Raw genomic sequence first — 20276 nt, forward strand, 5'->3', positions numbered from 1 at the left:
CGTAAGCACATTCTGTTCTCTACTGTGATAACTGCGAGACTACCTCCCAGTGCATACAAATGAAAGATGAACATGTCTCACCTAGTTCCCAAACTTAAGTACGCTATGGTACATTACCGTAATATACTTGTCACGCAAGGTCACATCGATCTTCGCCACAAAATATCGAAGATGAATGGCTAAGAGTTCTCGGGCTTCCAGCCTGGTGGCGCTGTCTTCAAACTGCGACGTTTCGACGAGTGACATACTCATCATCTTCTGGCGAAGTGCCGAGACTTTGCGGATGCCGATCCTTTATACCTGTGGTGTGCCCCCCACCACCTGGCCGCGGGAGGCAGGGTCCTGTGGAGCCGGCGGGCGGGGTGGAGGGGGAAGCGGGTGCGCCGTTCGTGTCTCCGTCAGAGCATTCTGATCGCGTCTCGTGAGCTGTACCACCGCCGAAGACGAAAGAGCTGCTGGGCTCAGCTAAAGACCCACTCAAACTAAACACACCTGGAATATACAGCATTGCCTGTGAATGTGGTGAGCAGTACATTGGTCAAACGCAGCGCTGCATCTCTAAAAGGTGCGAGGAACACATCAGGCATGTTCGACTAGGACAGATAGAGAAATCTGGTATAGCTGAACATAGCATCAAAGAAAACCACACCTTTGATTTCGAAAACACCAGAGTGCTGTGCCGAGCCGGGAGCTATTGGGATAGCGTCATTAATGAATCAATAGAAATACGGGTCCACGAGAATCTTGTGAACAGGGACGAAGGCTATCAACTGAGCGCGGCCTGGAATCCAGCATTAGACGCAATACGCCAGGAACGCAACAAGAACCGTCCAGCTCACGAGACGCGATCAGAATGCTCTGACGGAGACACGAACGGCGCACCCGCTTCCCCCTCCAGCCCGCCCACCGGCTCCTCTGGACCCAGCCTCCCGCGGCCGGGTGGTGGGGGGCACACCGCAGGTATAAAGGGACGGACATCCGCAAAATCTCGGCACTTCGCCAGAAGATGATGAGTATGTCACTCGTCGAAACGTCGCAGTTTGAAGACACCGCCATCCGGCTGGAAGCCCGAGAACTCTTCGCCAGCTGTATACGCCGGGAAAGCATACATTCACATTTATCGAAGATGAAGTTGTACTTCCTTTCAAATCAACTGTAAATAAATTGAAACTATACGCACAGATTAGAAAGGTAAAAAGAGAGCAGTCGTCCTCCACATTGCAATATTTCACACATCATGTCCACAAGTTCCATAGCCGTTAAACAATAACATACCGTTTATCTGACTTTGTGGAAAATTAAGGTTGTGGGACCGTGACTGTCTCAAAATAAGGGCTACTTCTTACCATAAAGTAAAAACAGCAACCACCTGATATTAATAATAGTTTGTATTACGAACAAATAGTGGCGTTATCGGTTTCGAACCGACAGGTCCATCATCAGACAGCTGTACACATTTAAATTTTAAACGTGACGAGTCATCTGTAATACCGATTTGCAAATGGATATAGACCATGTGTTGTATGATAAAGTGACGTCAGGGTGTCTCTTATACGTAATAGTGACAAGAAGGACTGAGTTTTATCTTAATAGCCATTTCCTGTCTTATTGCCGGATTGGCCGAGCGGTTCTAGGCGCTACAGTCTGGAACCGCGCGTCCGCTACGGTCGCAGGTTCGAATCCTGCCTCGGGCATGGATGTATGAGATGTCCTTAGTTTAGTTAGGTTTAAGTAGTTCTAAGTTCTAGTGGGACTGATGACCACAGCAGTTAAGTCCCATAATGCTCAAAGTAATATTAACCAACCTGTCTTATTGCTGCATATGAAGACGAATCCTAGCATGAGAGCGTAGCTGAAAAGTGACTGCACAGAAAAAGCGGATTCCAGCTGCGTAATATAACAATTTTAGGGTATTTCTCAGATAACTTTGCGAAAAATTTTATCGTCAACGTCAACAAACATTATCACTGAATTCGTCTTCTCAAGAACTTTCGTATGCCATTAAAAAGGAGTACCGTTTTCATTAATAAAAGCATGCTCACCTCAATTCTGTGTTTTACAAGAATTAATGGTATTAGGTACGCCACAAAACGACGTGATGCTTAACGTATTATCACAAGCGAAATCGTGGTCTCCTCCCCATGCTACCATGAACTATTAGGAAATTCAAGGGCTGTTAAGTGAGAAACTGCCTGTAAGAGGTGAAAGAATTAGCAATAATCAACGGCATGAGAGTGTAGGAGACAATGGAAACCACTAGGCTGAAGACCCTTAACGTGTATCCACAAGGCATGTGACCTGGTACTGAAGAAATATCGTGATGACTTCTCGACTTCTCCATTGGCTAAACATTCCTGTTAAGTCCTCCATTCGGATATACGTAGGAGACTGCCAAGGAGGTAATAATCATGAAAAGATTAAACAACCGACTACACGGGAAAGGTCTGTGAGTCTGAGCTTCGAATGTCAGACGTTTGATTGTGGTACGAACGCTGGAAAAACTTAAACGGGAATTGCGGAAGCTCAGTCTACATATAATGGGAATCAGAGAAATAAATGGAAAGAAGAGAGGTATATCGCTGGATTACATCATGATGAGCCATTAAAAGTCAGTGTGGAAAGAAGTGGGATATCGAATTACCAATCATGATGTGCTTTTAAAATTCTCTGAAGGTGTAAATATTTGGATAATGAATATCATAGTAGACAATTAAGTTGCGGAGGAATGGACGTCTGTAAAAACGGAATAATAGAAGTCTGAGAGACAGATGTAAGTGCGAGGAGGGTAATTGTGAAGAATCCCTGGGTAGCAGAAGAAATGCTTCAATTACTCGACGAAAGAAGATAGTATAAAAGTCCTCACGAAAAGGCACGAATACAGCAGTGTAAGTCTCTTAACAATGAAATAGATAGGAAGCGTAACGAATCCAATGCGAAATGTTTGCAGGAAAAATTTGAACAAATCGGAAAAGAAATGATCGCTGGGAGGACAGGTTCAGCATAACGAAAATTCAAAACAGTCTTCGATTAAATGAAGTGAATAGGAAGCGTAGCGAATGCAATGCGAAATGTTTGTAGGAAAAATTTGAACAAAGTGAAAAGGAAATGATCGCTAGGTCGATAGACTCAGCATAACGAAAATACAAAAAGCCTTCGATTAAATGAAAAGCAAAGGAGTCAACATTAAGACAGCAGCAGAGATTCCGTTATTAAACGTAGAGGTGAGAGCCGATAGGTAGAATTAGAATAATGAAGCGAGTGGGGCGAACTGTCTGATAACATCATAGCAAAAAACGCTGAAGTTGATTTGGTAGACATAGGCAGTCCAGTATTACAGTCAGATTTGTAAGGAGTTTTGGAAAATTTGCGATCAAGTAATTCGGAAGGCATAGATAATAATAATTCTCCGAAATATCTGAAACTATCAGGGGAAATAGAAACCAAACGACTACTCCATTTGATGTGCAGACAGAGTCTGGAGACATGTGATTTGAGTGTCGGAAAAACACCATCCACACAATTCCGAAATGGCTCAAATGGCTCTGGGACTTAAGATTTGAGGTCATCAGTCCCCTAGAACTACTTAAACCTAACTAACCTAAGGACATCACACACATCGATGCCCGAGGCAGGATTCGAACCTGCGACCATAGCGGTCTCGCGGTTCCAGACTGAAGCGCCTAGAACCACTCGGCCACACGGGCCGGCACGCAATTCCGAAGACACGAAGGGAAGATTGTGAGGGAAATACGCACAGTCAGTCAAACAACTTCTGCATATAAGTTACTCACAAGATTAATATGCAGAAATATGGAAAAGAAAACTGAGAATCTCTTAGACAAGGATGTGTTCGGTTTCAGGATGCGTAACGGCAGCAAAGCAGTTGTATCGTTACGCTTGATAAAGAATACTCGAGATGTGAAGCATACGGGGCTGCCCAGTCCATAGATCTGAGACAACACTTCCGCCTTTGTGTAGCGGGCCAGATACGATCCCTGCCTCAATTACGTGGCTGTTGGTGAACAGACGAGGTAAGACACTGCATACAGTCGAGTCGCCAGCAGCTGCCACGGCGTTAGGGGGGCGCCAGCTTCGCCACTACATGGCGTGTGACTCACAGAATGTAGCGCTGCGATCGTCGGGCGCTGTTTTACGCCCATGCGGTGTGTTCAGTGTTGAAACTTTATAAGTTCATCCGTGACCACTGTGGGGGATGGTAGACGGATACGGAATTCCCAACAGACAGCTTAGAGTCTTTGGAGAACGCTGTAAATGTTTGGTGTAGGTGAAATTCAGGCTTCATAGACATAAGAGATGTTCCGTCGGATTAAGAGTTTGTAGGTGTGTTACTTAGTGGAGGGATGTAATCACATATTCAACCTAGTTTGAGTCTATTTGGGGCTTTGTGTTCGATATTACGAAAAGGATTCGCAAATAGTATACACATTGACGTTAGCAGCTTGGTTTATAAATGACACATGAAAATTTGTGCTGGACTTGGACTCAAATCCGGAAATTCCGCTTATAGTGAGCGGTCGCCTTAACCACTCTGGCTGCCTGTGCTCGCGTCCCGCATCCAGCCAAACTTCCATATGCCATATATTCATATTGTCAATAACTTCTATGCTTCCACTTTGTGAGTCCTGCGCAGTAAGAAACAATTTTTAGTAATGTTATTTTACTTCGTCCGAAGTTAGGATGGCTTTTGACAGTTGCAAACGCCATAGAAAAATAACATAGGCCAGTGGTTAATACTGTACTGTTTCTATAAAAAATATGGAGGGAGTCTAAATGTATTCTTTCAGTGAAATCGATCTACGTCCGAAACTCTCATTTCCTTTCAAGGAAAATACTGACTGTGCTTTGTCAAACATCGGGCATCGGACATGCAGCCTCCGAGCACGTAGTCAGATCAACAACGCGAATGTAGCGTCCGGTAGAGGGCAAAATTTCCCAGATTAAATTACATTTAATCCTCTTGTCCTTCACTTGAAGATCTGTTTTCGGCATTAATGGAATGTACTTCTATTAACATAGTCGACCGCCACTGGTCAGGGCTTATTAGTTATCCAGTGGAGTGGATACACACACAGGGAGCTGTGTGGTTGGATTGAGGCGGCTGGCCCATATTCCCATGAGCTGCAATTTACACTAACAAATAAACACTTTTACTGTTACAGTGTTCACTGGTCATCAAAAATTAATACACTACTCGCCATTAAAATAGCTACATCACGAAGATGACCTGCTACAGCGGCGAAATTTAACCAACATGAAGAAGATGCTGTGATATGCAAATGATTAGCTTTTCAGTGCATTCACACAAGGTTCGCGCCGGTAGCGACACCAACAACGTGCTGACATGAGGATGGTTTCCAACCGATTTCTCATACACAAACAGCAGTTGACCGGCGTTGCCTGCTGAAACGTTGTTGTGATGCCTCGTGTAACGAGGAGAAACGCGTACCATGACGTTTCCGACTTTGATAAAGATCGGATTTCAGCCTATCGCGATTGCGGTTTATCGTATCGCGACATTACTGCTCACGTTGGTCGAGATCCAATGACTGTTAGCAGATTATGGAATCGGTGGGTTCAGGAGGGTATCACGGAACGCCGTGCTGGATCCCAACGGCCTCGTATCACTAGCAGTCGAGATGACAGGTATCTTATTCACATGGCTGTAACGGATCGTGCAGCCACGTCTCGATCCCTGAGTCAACGGATGGGGGCGTTAGCAGGAGAACAACCATCTGCACGAACAGTTCAACGACGTTTACAGCAGCATGGACTATCAGCTCGGATACCATGGCTGCGGTTACCATTGACACTGCTTCACAGACAGGAGCGCCTGCGATGGTGTACACAACGGCGAGCCTGGGTGCACGAATGGCCAAACGTCATTTTTTTCGGATGAATGCAGGTTCTTTTTACAGCATCGCGATGGTCGCATTCGTGTTGGCGAGATCGCGGTGAACGCACATTGGAAGTGTGTATTCATCATCGCCATACTGGCGAATGACCCATAGTGATGGTATGGGATGCCATTGGTTACACGTCGCAGTCACCTCTTGTTCGCATTGACGGCACTTTGAACAGTGGACGTTACATTTCAGATGTGTTACGATCCGTGGCTCTACCCTTCATTCGATCACTGCGAAATCCTATATTGCAGCAGGATAATGCACGACCGCATGTTACAGGTCGTGTACGGGCCTTTCTGGATACAGAAAATGTTCGACTGCTGCGCTGGTCAGCATATTCTCCAGATCTCTCACCAATTGAAAACGTCTGGTCAATGGTGGCCGAGCAACTGGCTCGTCACAATACGCCAGTCACTACTCTTGATGAACTCTGGTATCGTGTTGAAGCTGCATGGACAGCTGTACCTGTACACGCCATCCAAGCTCTGTTTGACGCAATGCCCAGGCGTATCAAGACCGTTATTACGATCAGAGGTGGTTGTTCTGGGTACTGATTTGTCAGGATCCATGCACCAAGAGTGAAAATGTAATCACATGTCAGTTCTAGTATAAGATATTTGTCCAATGAATACGCGTTTATCATCTGCATTTCTTCATGGTGTAGCAATTTTAATGGTCAGTAGTGTAGAACTTAAATCACTGGATGCATGTATCCAAGGATGGTAATAGTTCAAAATAAAATAAGCGGCGTAGATGGAACTTACACTTAATGTTCTAGAAGTCACAGTATGTAAGCAATGACGGTTGATGCTGTCGAGAGCAAATTAGAATTTATCACAAGATTTAGACTGCTGTAGTATAAATAATCCCAGTAAATGTTTACGAGTATAGCACTTATAGTCGAGCATTACTGACTACGTCAAAGTCCTCGGGTAGTATATTGGAGAGAGAGAGAGAGAGACTCACTCAGAGTCCACAGCTGTGATGGTGAGAAGTTGGTGAGTTGGCGTAGTTAACGATCATCTGCTTGAGGTGGCTGCCCAGGGGGAACTGCCGTCCGTCTTCTCCGCGGCCGGTTATATTGCCGTAGTTAAGTTCCCCAGGCGCCCTACTTGCGTAGTCTGAAGTAGTTAGCATCGCTTGTGGCGGAGCCGCTAAATCTACGACGTCGATAGCCTCTGTCATCAACGTATCTTCGTCCATCGATGACAGACATTGAGAAATGTGCTTAAAGCACTCTTCGTTATTAGCAACTTCCACACATGTTATAATCCCGTACGCTACGAAAGTAACTGGAAACCACAGTTTAGTTTACTACCGGCTTTTTGAGCCATACCCGCTCTTCTATTTATCTCTTTTCCTGTCGATCGAGTTCTTGTCTCCAAATTTCATAAACACAATGATTTGTGGGTTAATTATTCAATTTTATTGATTATCAGTACAATTCTGCGAACTGCGTAGCGAAGTAACGTACATCGGAACAACGGAACCGTGGTTCCTTTAGTTAAGACGGAACTTTGTACTAAAAGGTATAGTGTATGGAAACACCGGTAACATATTCTTTAACGTGCGACTATTTTACTCCCATGTATTTTCAGTATGACTTCAAAATTTACCAAGATAAGTCTTTCTTTACTTGTTGAGGTTTGACTGATCTAGACGCAAACATTAGAATGTCGTAGGGGAAACGAAATCTTCCAATAATACTGTTCTCGTCTTCGTTTTTACAGATTACGGATAATAAAACTACAACAACAACTGATGGTAATATTACTGGAGATGTAAAATCTTCTTCCATTACTTGTATTTTACGTCTTAATTTGTCAATATGGTGCTTAATTGTGACGAAAACTGTAGTAGAGGAGAATCTTATACCTTGTTTGCTGACTTTCGCCTCTAGCCAGCTCCGTAAATTTTGTTATTCGATTTTTAAATAATCGCAAACCCTTTTTATTTTCTGTAGCCCGTTTCTGAAATTACAAAACATTGTTACGCTAAATTAAAGTTTTTCCAAATCTAAAAACGTGTTTCAAGGTAGAACATGATCATGTAACGAGGAAAAAATACTGTGATGAAACTTAAATCTACGACACACCAATAATTAGTAAGTGAAATCAAATTAAACAGAAGTACTGTAAAAACTAGTTACAACTTCAAATTACTTCGAAACTGAAGCTGCTGGAAACAAGCAAAAATTTCCCTTTTCAAGACAGGTAAAACTCTTACTGCACTAATGAAACTAAATTAATTTGTAAATATCCCATGTTCCATAGCAAAAGACCTTCTTGTGTTTCAAGAAACAAAGTGGTGCACAACAGACAAAGTAAGACTTCACCATCCACACGTAGTACAACTAGTTTTAAAATGTTGAGCTTTAATTACACATAACTGGTTCACCAATCATACTGAATATCGCAGGAGTTTATATACAGGTTTTAAAACATGTAAATACAAAACTGAATTAAAAGTCCACTAGTCTGCAATAGCGTTATCTACTGAAGTCGACTAGAGAGTCACACAACCGATTTCCAGACTTTTCAGTTGGATTTTCTGGTGTATATAATGCTACGTTATATAGTACAGGGAGCTATTACAGAGTGTTGCAGCAGGCTAGGCAGAGTTCTCAGCCTTTTCAATTAGTGAAACCATTGTCAATGTCATTCTCTGTTAAAACCACGATGAACTGGCAACTTGACCGATTAAAGTATCTTTCAGTAGCCCCATGTAAAGCAACAGACGACACAGGTCCACTGGAACATGTGTGACTGTGGCTACCCTAGTTTAAAAAGAAAAAAAAAAGTTTCCGGTCAATTCTGTAACTTACTGAGTAGCAATATATTACAAATAGTTTTCATATATTACACAGAACATAAATGTATAGAACTCTAAATATTTACAAATGCTGCACACAACACAAGCTCTTGTCTAACAATAGCAAAAACTGTGGAATATAAGGAAAAGTGCTTGTAGCAGTCTGTAGTGTGCATTTCTTCATGTGATACTAAAATCAAACACTAGTCTGCAGTAGCTAAAAAAAGAAAAGCACGTCGGATGCTCTCAGGTTCACAATCCTCTAGATAAAACACTCCCCTCTATATATTCTTAGTAACTGATACCCTACTTGTAAATGGTGGTAGTAAAAAATTGTAGGAACTAAACTTGCAACTTTTTCAAAATATAACTTTGAAAAAATAGTAACTGATAATTATTTCTTCGTGCTGTTATTACATTCAGAACTAACAAATCGTCATGTGTGTCGCATTCAATGCAAAAGTCAGCTTGTTCCTTTGCCAAGAAAAAAAAAAGAAAAAAAAAACATTTTTCTATGTAACTTTCGTTCTTTGAGACCCACAGAGCAAAGTATGCCTTTAAATGACATGATTACTACGGAAAACATATAATTGTGGTGAGTAGCTAGCGTATATCTCGAAACAGGCTTGTAAGCCATTTCTTGGATAAGTCCTATCCTTGTATTAGAATGACTAAAGTATTGTTCCAATTTTCGTAAGTTTTCAGTTTCGTATAGAATGAAACTTGATTCAACAACAGTTGAAAATATTAATCAAAATAGTAAACTTCCAGAAATAATAGCGAATGAGGTCCCACTCCGTACTCGTATTCTGGAAGACGACTATACAAATCCCCGTCGGCTTATCGAGATTTACATGTTCCTAGTTGCATCGTCGTGATGAACGTTTCATTGTGTGAAGACTCGCGAAGCACATATACATTGCCACATTGCATTCGTCATCGTCACATGGGCTGCTGTGGTGCAAGCCGTCTTGTGTGGGATACTTCCGTAATGATTATGTGGCATCAGACGTGATATCAGTATTGTCGTTCATCGCAGCTAGTCACTTGGATCTCACTTCATTCACTTCCGAAAATTTGAATTTTCTCGACGTATGTACGTAATTCGTTTCTTAAGATTAAATTGTGGGCACAATGTCTCTTTCGTTTTGCGATAATAAATATCAAAATGTTCAAATAGAATGTTGCGGATGAGGGCGTAGTTGATTGCGCTGCTATGCCACCCAGAGGCAGCTACGACGGCGGTGTCGCTATGGAACTGTAATTAAGAGAGACGGAGTTACAGTCTTACACTGTACGTTTCTTTGAAGCTGTCGGCACCATGTTAGATGAGACTACTGTTTACGATTGCTTCTCGTTCTCAATTTCTGTACTGTGCAGGCAACTGCAGTTTTTAATATAAACAGTGCGATCGCGAATAACAAAGTATCAGGAAAACATTTTGATGTGTTTTTATGAGCTTAAGTGCATATGTGATCCAATAATGCGACACGTTCCGACTAGTTAATGTAACTTCGTTTTTTATGCCTTTCGAATAACCAAGGAGAGTCTGTGATATGAAAGGGCAGCTTTTGTAATCTGAGATCTTGCTTAATAAGGACTAACAAGACTGATGTTCGGTAATTTCCTCTTCCCGAAAGTGCAGAGAACTCCTTTTGGTATGTTTGGTTTGTTTCCAAATCTTCACTTCTCACAGCTTTCACTTAGAGAACTTTTCGAGTTGGATTCATATCAAAACTAGTGTCAAATAACAAAAATAAAATCACTAAGGTACAACTGAACAGCACAACCCCAAATTATATATACAAAGGAATCATTGCTTGAACGAGTCCACTTACTAATGAAATGTGATTTCCCTACACTTCAGACAATAATCAAACTGTTTAGTAAACCTATAAATGACGAAAGCTGGCACCTTTGATCAAACCGCTTCCACCAAGCTAATGGTTGGGATAATTAACATATTGGACGTCAAATTCAAGTTGTGGCGTCACGACAGCGTGTAACGATTTCCTTAGTTAATTTCAGTCAACTGTTAAGCGATATTTTAAAATTCGCGTCCACTACGATCACTTATTTTGGGGATAGTTAGTTACTACACTTTTCACTGATAGACGATGTCTCGCTCCTATCGCTTCACAAACATCAAAATATGCAGTGTCAAATTCATGTAATTGTAATGTTTAGCGATCAGAGATCATCACAGAGTATCACTTTAGCGTCGTAACGGCCTTTTAGTATTAAACAACTAGTATCGATTCTTCGAAATATCTCCTCAACACGCAATTTTCAAAAATGTCTTGGTTAGAATAACATCAAACAAATCACTATACAACAGATTTATGTTCCCTTCAACGTATAAAACATACTTCTTGCACACAGGAACATACACACTACTGCCACGATTTGTCAGCATGTATGCAAAAAAACTTCCACCTAGATCAGAACAGGAAATTTTTCATAATATTCATTAATTTATTTTATTTTATTGTTTACATTTCTGCAACAGTTAACACAGCAATTAAATGCAGCTTCAAAGATATTCTTCATCTGCGCGGCCATCGACTCCTGGAAGGTTACATTCGGCAAACTCCTCGTGCAGCAGTGAACACTGCCATCGGAATCCACTTATTTGTTAAGTCCCTCGTGTAACAAAGAACCAAAACGCCTACGCCGAAGTACAATGTATCATTCCAGCGCCCTGTACTTGGCGTCATGATACAGGACGCCACAGGCTACATAAGTTGGTTTATCTAGGAATGCATAGTCGATAATCTGTACAGCAGCCGTTAGATTTTTGTCGTGTTAAGGCTAGTTCTTGTGCCATATCTTCAAAGTCTCTGTTACATTATATTTCAACAAGATAACGCAGGATTGCTTGTTGCCTGTACCGTCCTGATATATCTCGACACAGAGTGTGATCGACTGTTAATGCAGATGCAGTTAGATGCAGATGTCTTTTGATATTTGACAAACCTCTTCTGCATTTAATCTCCGATTCTTCTTGAAACACCTTACAAGCTCAATAGTTGAACCCCAACGATATCTTCCGTGGCTATAGTCTCCTCTCATCAGCTCCACACACACATTCTCATCATTAATCTTAAAAGAGGCACAGACTGCAGAGAAGTCGAATTTTACGTCCATCTCCCGGATATTCTCAGTACCCAAAATACACTCCTCTATTAATTTATTTGTTACTAGGAACGTATATAAAGCCGCTACATTTCCTATTCTTGATTGAATAAGAGTCTATATCTTTACCTTTTGTGCCCTGTTACCGATTGCACCTATATCTTCGCAATTACTCACAGGAAAGACTGGAAGTTTCCGGTGTCGTCAGCCTCTCAAACAGTGTTGCGGAGGTTGTATGAACTTTTGCTCCTGTATCAAGAATTACTTTAATGGTATGGTCAGAGACTTTTTTATATATCGCCGGTATAGGAAGGGTCATACGCTTGGCTGTACACTGCTGGACGTCACGTGTAAGTCCATCTCCTAGTGTATGTCTGTCACTGCACTGGAACATGACAACTCTCTTGCCATAGCCTCTTGCATCATACCCGACCGATTCTCCGGGGCACGATACGGTCGTCTTTAGTTTAACGGATGGGTTCTGAGTTCGTTAGTGACATTTGTAATCACTGGCGGTTGCTCTCTCCAGTCATTTATATTTGGTGATGGAGGGTTAATATTTTGTGATTGCCAGTTCGGGTTATTCCGGTGGAACAGGTGATTATTCTGACTATGTTGGTTGTGATGATTTCGATCGTGGTTTGCATCGGGTAGAACCTTCGCTCGTTAGGTTTATTTTTTGCGCAGCGAGGCTGAAACTACACCTAACCGGAATTCAATCTTCGGCCGCCGTTCAGCTGTCGTTTGTAATGCTGAGCTTTGAAAGCCTGAGCTATGTTGCGCCCTACTATTATTATTGCTGCTAGGTCTTGGGTATTATGCAAAGTTCTTGTTTACACTAGTCGACGACCCATTCCCATGATTTGTAGCTCTTAAGTCCTCGTTTAATAGGTCGATAGAGCCGACGACAGACAGGAGTTCTTCAACATTGTCTTCGGGAGCATGCATGAGTTCTTCACGTATCTTGACCAGTAACTTTTCTGCTTAATAATCTTCAAAATATCTACCTGTGGGACTGGAGTCTCCAAACATCTTCTTTTATACAGGTACTTCTCAAAGTACAGACGCAAGTTCCCACCCTTGACTGAAAATGGTTCTGGATTATAAACCTCTTTTACCAGTCGTTCTTGAATTCCTTTGGATCAATACCTACTCAAGAACGCTCGCTCAAAATCCTCGTAGGTGCCACAGGTTTCCATAATATCTGTTCACCATAAAATACCTTCCCCTTTTACGTAGCCAGCGACAAAATAGATCTTTTGCGCATCAGTCTATACACGTGGTAAGACTCCTCTGAACCCGCGAATGAAAACGACGGCATTAACAGTTTTCTTCCCCACACAGAAGGCTTGGAGCTGCCGGTGCTCTAGGAGCTTCTCCTCCATTAACATTTGGGCGCATACATTGTTAGGTAGTCTATTGCCATTAATAGGGTCACAACCAATGTGCACTTCTTGTCGAAGGCGTCTGGCTACACATCATTGATGGCGAATTCATTATATTTTGCTTTGGTTCGTCGGAGAATGTGGCATGTGTGTCAGAACCACTCGCTCTTATTTCCTTTATTGACTTGGAAAATTCTTCAGTCGAATTGGTTATACTGTCTTTACACTTCAAGACCTCTGCACCAAATTGTTGGCTTATCACATCTCTATCAATCTGGATCCTTTGGAATCCGATACATTCGCCAGTTAAACGTTTTGCACAGCGTTTTACAGTTGTTCATTAACAAAATGTGTCATCCTCTCTTCGATAACTGCGACTCAATCTGATTTAACAAGTTCCAATTTGGACACAAGAGAATCTACGGTTGCGGTGACACCTTTTACTTCGGTTCGGATTTTAGAGATTTCCTCATGAGTTTTCTCCTGCAACAGCTTAAGATTTGCCTTTTCCGTAACAATATCACTTTGCTGAATGCTTAAAATGATCCACTTCTCATTTCAAACTCAACCATAGAAATAATATCTGGCATAGTTAGGCTGATATTTGCTTGTTTAGTTACTAGTGCCTCCTGCCGCTTAACGAGATCGCCTTGTTTAGCATAGAGACTGTTCCACTGCTGCGGTATGAACTATGTGGAATTTTGTCTTTTTCCGCTGCCATTGATTCTTGTGCGGAAGCTATCCTAGACTGTTCAGTTGCTACAGATTGCAGTTTAGCAGACATCGATTGTTGATTTTCAGTTAACGTCTGCACCGCTTGGGATGTACTAATAGTAATAGATCTTTATAAATTTAAACTCATCAGGCCTACCTGTGGTCATTACAGGTACTAAACTACCAGTCGAAAGCACCTCCTCAACTGACTGACTATTGTCCATTGTATTCTGTTCCGCTCCGTTCCCGACTGGGCGCGTGTCCTAACCATAAACCACTAAACAGTCCGACCCGATAGCTGAATGGTCGGCGTGACGGACTGCCGTCCTAAGGGGACCGGGTTCGACTCCCGGCTGAGTCGGGGATTTTCTCCTCTCAGGGTCCGGGTGCTGTGTTGTCTTCCCCATCATTTCAGCTCCATCCGGCGCGCAGGTCGCCCAATGTGTCATCGAATGTAATAAGACCTGCACCAAGGTGGCCAGACCTGCCCTGTACGGGACCTCCCGGCCAATGACGCCAAACGCTCATTTCCATCACTAAACAACGAAATCTTCTCACGACCCACGTAGTTTCAAAATACACAGATAAAATCAGTACAAATCTACACATGATTTTTTAAATGTTAATCTGTAACTAATAGAAATAGGAAGACTCTACAGAAAGTGACAGTACTGGACTCCAGACGGGTAAACTTGCTGTTGCTTGTGTGCGGCCTGGACATTCGGGTGATCTATTGAGACGCACCGTTCAGCATCAGTTTGCCGGCCCCTCTGGCCCCTTTGTGGTCTCGGACAAGGACAAGGTATGCAACACAGAAACACACGTTATAGTACACTTCTTACCAATAGCATACATACATGGAAATGATACAAAATTCTAACAAGTTCCCTAACTTTGCAAGTAGTCCTGTCATTAGGACGTCACTCTCTCATTAACTGCTACGTCGTAAAAGAAAAATTAATTAACTTGACCTTTGACTCTGACACAGAGAAAACAGGTACTACGTTTAAACTCTCTTTCGTTTTTTTTTTTAGATGCATACATTTTAAAAGTTAGACCTGTCTAATATAAAAATATGTAAAAAAATTTGTCTATAGATGAATATATTTTCTTCGTGGCTGCTGTAAGGAGAACGCCAGGCAAAGTCGAAGAAAACTGCTACAACTCCCGATGAAAACTCCGTCTGCCGTGGCACGTGAAGTACTCACAGTCACCGTAAGATTTTCTGGAAACACTTTCAGAATGAGAATGTTGAACGGCAGTGGCTGTATGGTATCTTCTTACTAACAAACTGGTCGCTGAGGGAACGTCTCTAATACAGAAGCTGACGGCGAAATATTCAGTGTCGTTCGGACCGTGATAGTAGCAGAATCGCCCAGTATTGTTAATTTGAGAAGAAATCACTATGTACTGGATTGCTAAACACACTAATCGTTTTATGAAGGTCCGAGTATCTAGCATCAAATAAAAGTTCGTAGACGATATTTACCTTCTTTTTCACAGAATATTTTTTTTTCTTGATAATTCCAATTACAAGTTGTATCTCCTCTGTACTTCAAATTACGTCTATATGCAAACAACGTACCTGACCCCCAAAAACCAATGTCCAGTTGGTATCCCTCAGCTTCACAATTACAAAAGGCATAGATGCTCTTTTTAATAGCAAAGAGCCTTGTGATCTCAATTATTGCAGGGCATCACCGCTGGTACTCGCAGCCGGAATATTACAATAATATTATTTAACCGCTCCACTGCGCTAATAAGGGTTATGTGTTTTCTAGGCCCTGTTGCTTATGGGGTTTCAAGTCATATTTTGCACACGAACAAATGATAAATTAAGCTTCACGTAATGGATATGATGCCAATAGAGTATGTTACTGTACAGCGTAGATTCGTTAGTTCTTGTTCCGAAGGAATATTGCAAGAGGTACCGTGCGTTGTATCCATATTCGTCAGCTAACCACAGTTCTCTCGTTGCGTAGCCGGGTTAGAGTCTACTTCGTTGTCGGAGGCGGCAGCTCAGCGTACTGAATTTCTAACTCTGTACACTACCCGATCAGAAGTATCCGGACACTCCTCTGTAATATATAACTGATTCCACATGTCTGAGAGGCGGACCTGCCGGTATGAGAGTAGGCGGTCACAAGAGGAGCACCAGCACCAGAATGGATCAATCAGCAGAGCTCAGTGGCTCCCGACTTGGACTTGTCATTCGGTAACAAACCCATCAGGGACGCTTCAGCCCTTTGTATCACATTTTACTACGGAAATAACTGTGTCAGATAGTGTGCTGTGTGTAGGAATCAAAGATGTTGCTCCTTGGATAAGAAAAATGAACACTATCTCTGATTTCTTTTTATCTCTGTTGTTGAATGTAATATTGATGGCTACGATTTTGTTCTTGCTCTGATAAAGACGAAAGGAACTTATAATTATTAATATTACGCATTGCAACAAGATATCAGAGTAAAAGCTGTATTCAGGGAGGAAATAAAAGCGTTCTCGTCTCTGATTAATAATTATGTGACTCTCGAACGTATATACTCGTATTATTCTTTCTAGTCATTCTAATTACTATAGAAAGTTTCTGTAGTCAGTAGCAAGCGACGCTTGAGGTGATGTGAAGAGCGACTCCAATGGACAGTGGATGACTAGAAACGAGTGATTTGTAGTGATGAATAACGTGTGGAAATCCACAGAAGGGTTTTGGTTTGGCGACAGCCTGGAGAACGTTACCTGCCATTGTGCATGGTGTGGTGATTTGTGGAAGAATTGATGTTACGGTATGAGAGTGTTTTCGTGGTTGGTGTGTGATTCCCTTACTTTGCGTAAGAAAACACTTAATGTGGAAGCGTATGAGCATAGTTTATAACAATGTGTACGGTGCTGGAGAAGATAGGAGGCAATAGTTTGTATTAGTATGACAATGCACAGAGTCATATAGCAGCGCCTGTAAAGCAGTGGTTTGTAGAAATAACATACCTGAAATGGACTGGCCTGCCAGGAGTCCTGACCTGAACCGAATGGAACACGTTTTGGGTGAGCTAGAACGCTGACTTCGCGCTAAAGCGCAGTGTCCAGCGTGACTACCTTCTCTGGTTCCGGAGTCGGCTGCCATTCTGCCTCAGACATTGACACCTCACTGAAAGCGCAACACAGCAGAGTTCAAGCCGCCACGAAGGGTGGACACATTTCACATTAATGTCTATTAACCGGTGTCCGGATACTGCAGTTGAGATTTGTTCCCGCACATATATAATCAAGTTTTTCCCTATTATACTAAATATGCACAATAAATAAAATTTTGAAATTTTCCAAACTTCGTGATGTAGCAATATAAATAGCGACCAGTATAATTACGAGTAAGTTAATCCCTTAATGGCGTGTTTCGAGAATTCACACCACATCAAAGCAACGCCTATAAATGGAAGATTGAATATTTGGAGCGCCAATGGAGGTAGCTGCAGTTTCTACACGAAGGTACCAACGCGACTGACATGTGCTGTCATTTCCTAAGTGTTTCGGGTACCTGATAGAGCTATTCGATTCTCACGACTATGTTCACGACACGCACGTGAGGATTTGTCATTGTCTGATGAATTACATCTAAAGGCAGAGGTAAGATCGGTCATAAAAATTATTTGTTTGTTCTGTAGCATGCGTGACATGACGTACAACTGAATTAGGAAATACGTATTGTGTAAAAATAGGGGCCATTAGGCGTTTGTGTACTTGAATATCAGTGATAATTAATTGTGTTCATTATATCCGTAAATATGGATTAGTTACAGCTTTCCAATGAACCATTAGAAAATCTGGCCTCAGCACTGTTTTGATAATTTCATTTCAATTTTGTTGCGATGTGGAAATTCTGATGAAGTGTTAATATCCTGAAGCTTGTATTCCCTAGCTATGGATCCCCGTGTGTTTATGCCCCAATGAAATGGAAATTTCAATCCTGTGTACCACCTGCGGAGAGAGTCAGTGACAGTTAAAAATATCCCGTGATAAACAAAATTTTCTACTGGAATTGAAATCCCGAATAACAATGTATCAGTATAACGTTAAATAAAAATCTCTTACTGAATGAACTTTTCTAAGTGTTCAAGGTCTTAAATGGGTGTTGTAGCAATTTTGCGACATATCCAGTAATTCTTGACCTTCTGAAATACAGAGACACGATTTCTGTGGAAGCATTCTGTACATTTTTATCGTTAAAGGAATATACTGCGTATTTATTTTTCAAAAGATTCTTCTCATGTAACGTATGCTTTAGATGTTCAACTGCTGAGTAATACCGACTGTAGGCCGGCCGGAGTGGCCGAGCGGCTCTAGGCGCTACAATCTGGAACCGCGCGACCGCTACGGTCGCAGGTTAGAATCCTGCCTCGGGCATGGATGTGTGTGATGTCCTTAGGTTAGTTAGGTTTAAGTAGTTCTAAGTTCTCAGGGAATGATGACCACAGCAGTTAAGTCCCATAGTGTTCAGAGCCATTTTTGAACCGACTGTTGGCTGGCCATGCGTTCCGCGTGGGAACAGTGTAGTGAAACGAAACTTTAAACTTAGTGAAATACCGCATTTGATATAATGGAAACTAATCTAATTAAATGCTCACATTAACTAGTTGTGTACTCAGTGAAAACTGTTTGACTAAAGCTCAATACTGAAGCACATTATGAAAACTGTGTCATATGAAGCCCAATTTCTGACTTTCAGTGTCAAAAAAAAATAAAATACTGGTCTAATGAGATGAAAATTAACTGTTTGAGATTATCTACACTGTTCACTGTAAATTAATCCGCTTGCTTAGCACAACACCTGATATTCCTGACTATGTTTTCTCACAGGAGTGCAAAGTGAGAAAAAAGTTAGTTGCCTCTTGCTCAGCATGTTGGTTTCTGTCTGGTCTACTGACACTCATAGAAAGCTAATACAAATCAGCATATGCAGCAGCTAAAGAAAAGTAAACTACCCAGTGCAAAGTTTGCTTTTTGCCTGTCAGAAACAATCTGTGGCTGCGTGTGGCTAAGATATTAAAAACCTTACGAAGAATGGCAGAGGGTGGTTTGCTTTAAAAAGGTCATTCTCAAAAATTAAACTCGTATTATTGTCAAAGAAGACTGTACAACACTAGAAGACTAACAATTACAAAATTCTATCATTACTAAAAAAAGTTACAGACATTTAAACTAATTGCGTTACTTGTGATATAATAGAAACAAAGATATCAAATCAACAATAATCTTGAACAAAGGTAATTCTGACAAACATTTCATTTTCGCGCATGCATTGGTTACCTTGAAATGTTAGTTCAAAAATCTTCTCCATCCATAGAATCAGTTACGTATTTTTACAAACAATTTTTGATCTTCATAACAATTTCAGATTATTTATCCCACATTCGAAAATATCACATCAGATGAATTCGCAATTGTGAATAATGACTATCATCAGCTGTACGGTGTTATTACAAATGACTGAAGCGATTTCACAGCTATACAACAACTTTATTATTTGAGATATTTTCACAATGCTTTGCACACACATACAAAAACTCAAAAAGGCACAAATGTTCGAAATGTGTCCCTTTAGTGATTCGGCAGACATCAAGCCGATAATAAAGTTCCACCCACACTCGGCGCAGCATGTCCCCATCAATGAGTTTGGAAGCATCGTTGATGCGAGCTCGCAGTTCTGGCACGTTTCTTGGTAGAGGAGGTTTAAACACTGAATCTTTCACATAACCCCACAGAAAGAAATCGCATGGGGTTAAGTCGGGAGAGCGTGGAGGCCATGACATGAATTGCTGGTCATGATCTCCACCACGACCGATCCATCGGTTTTCCAATCTCCTGTTTAAAAAATGCCGACCATCATGATGGAAGTGTGCGGTGGAGCACCATCCTGTTGAAAGATGAAGTCGGCGCCGTCGGTCTCCAGTTGTGGCATGAGCCAATTTTCCAGCATGTCCAGATTCACGTGTCCTGTAACGTCGTTTTCGCAGAAGAAAAAGGGGCCGTAAACTTTAAACCGTGAGATTGCACAAAGCCCGCATCTCGTGGTCGTGCGGTAGCGTTCTCGCTTCCCACGCCCGGGTTCCCGGGTTCGATTCCCGGCGGGGTCAGGGATTTTCTCTGCCTCGTGATGGCTGGGTGTTGTGTGCTGTCCTTAGGTTAGTTAGGTTTAAGTAGTTCTAAGTTCTAGGGGACTTATGACCACAGCAGTTGAGTCCCATAGTGCTCAGAGCCATTTGAACCATTTTTAGATTGCACAAAACACGTTAACTTTTGGTGAATTGCGTACTTG

The 20276-nt window shown here is 41.8% G+C and overlaps 1 non-coding gene across 1 annotated transcript; it reads right to left on the reverse strand.

Annotated features, from left to right (window-relative positions):
• Positions 1-3620: 3620 nt before the first annotated feature.
• Trnas-gga (transfer RNA serine (anticodon GGA)) lies at positions 3621-3704 on the reverse strand. The gene is given in 2 exon segments: positions 3621-3655; positions 3665-3704. It is a non-coding gene; the product is annotated as a tRNA-Ser (tRNA).
• Between the last annotated feature and the right edge of the window lie 16572 nt (positions 3705-20276).

This window comes from Schistocerca nitens, chromosome 6 (genome assembly GCF_023898315.1).
Source record: "Schistocerca nitens isolate TAMUIC-IGC-003100 chromosome 6, iqSchNite1.1, whole genome shotgun sequence".
Taxonomy (NCBI): Eukaryota; Metazoa; Arthropoda; class Insecta; order Orthoptera; family Acrididae; genus Schistocerca; species Schistocerca nitens.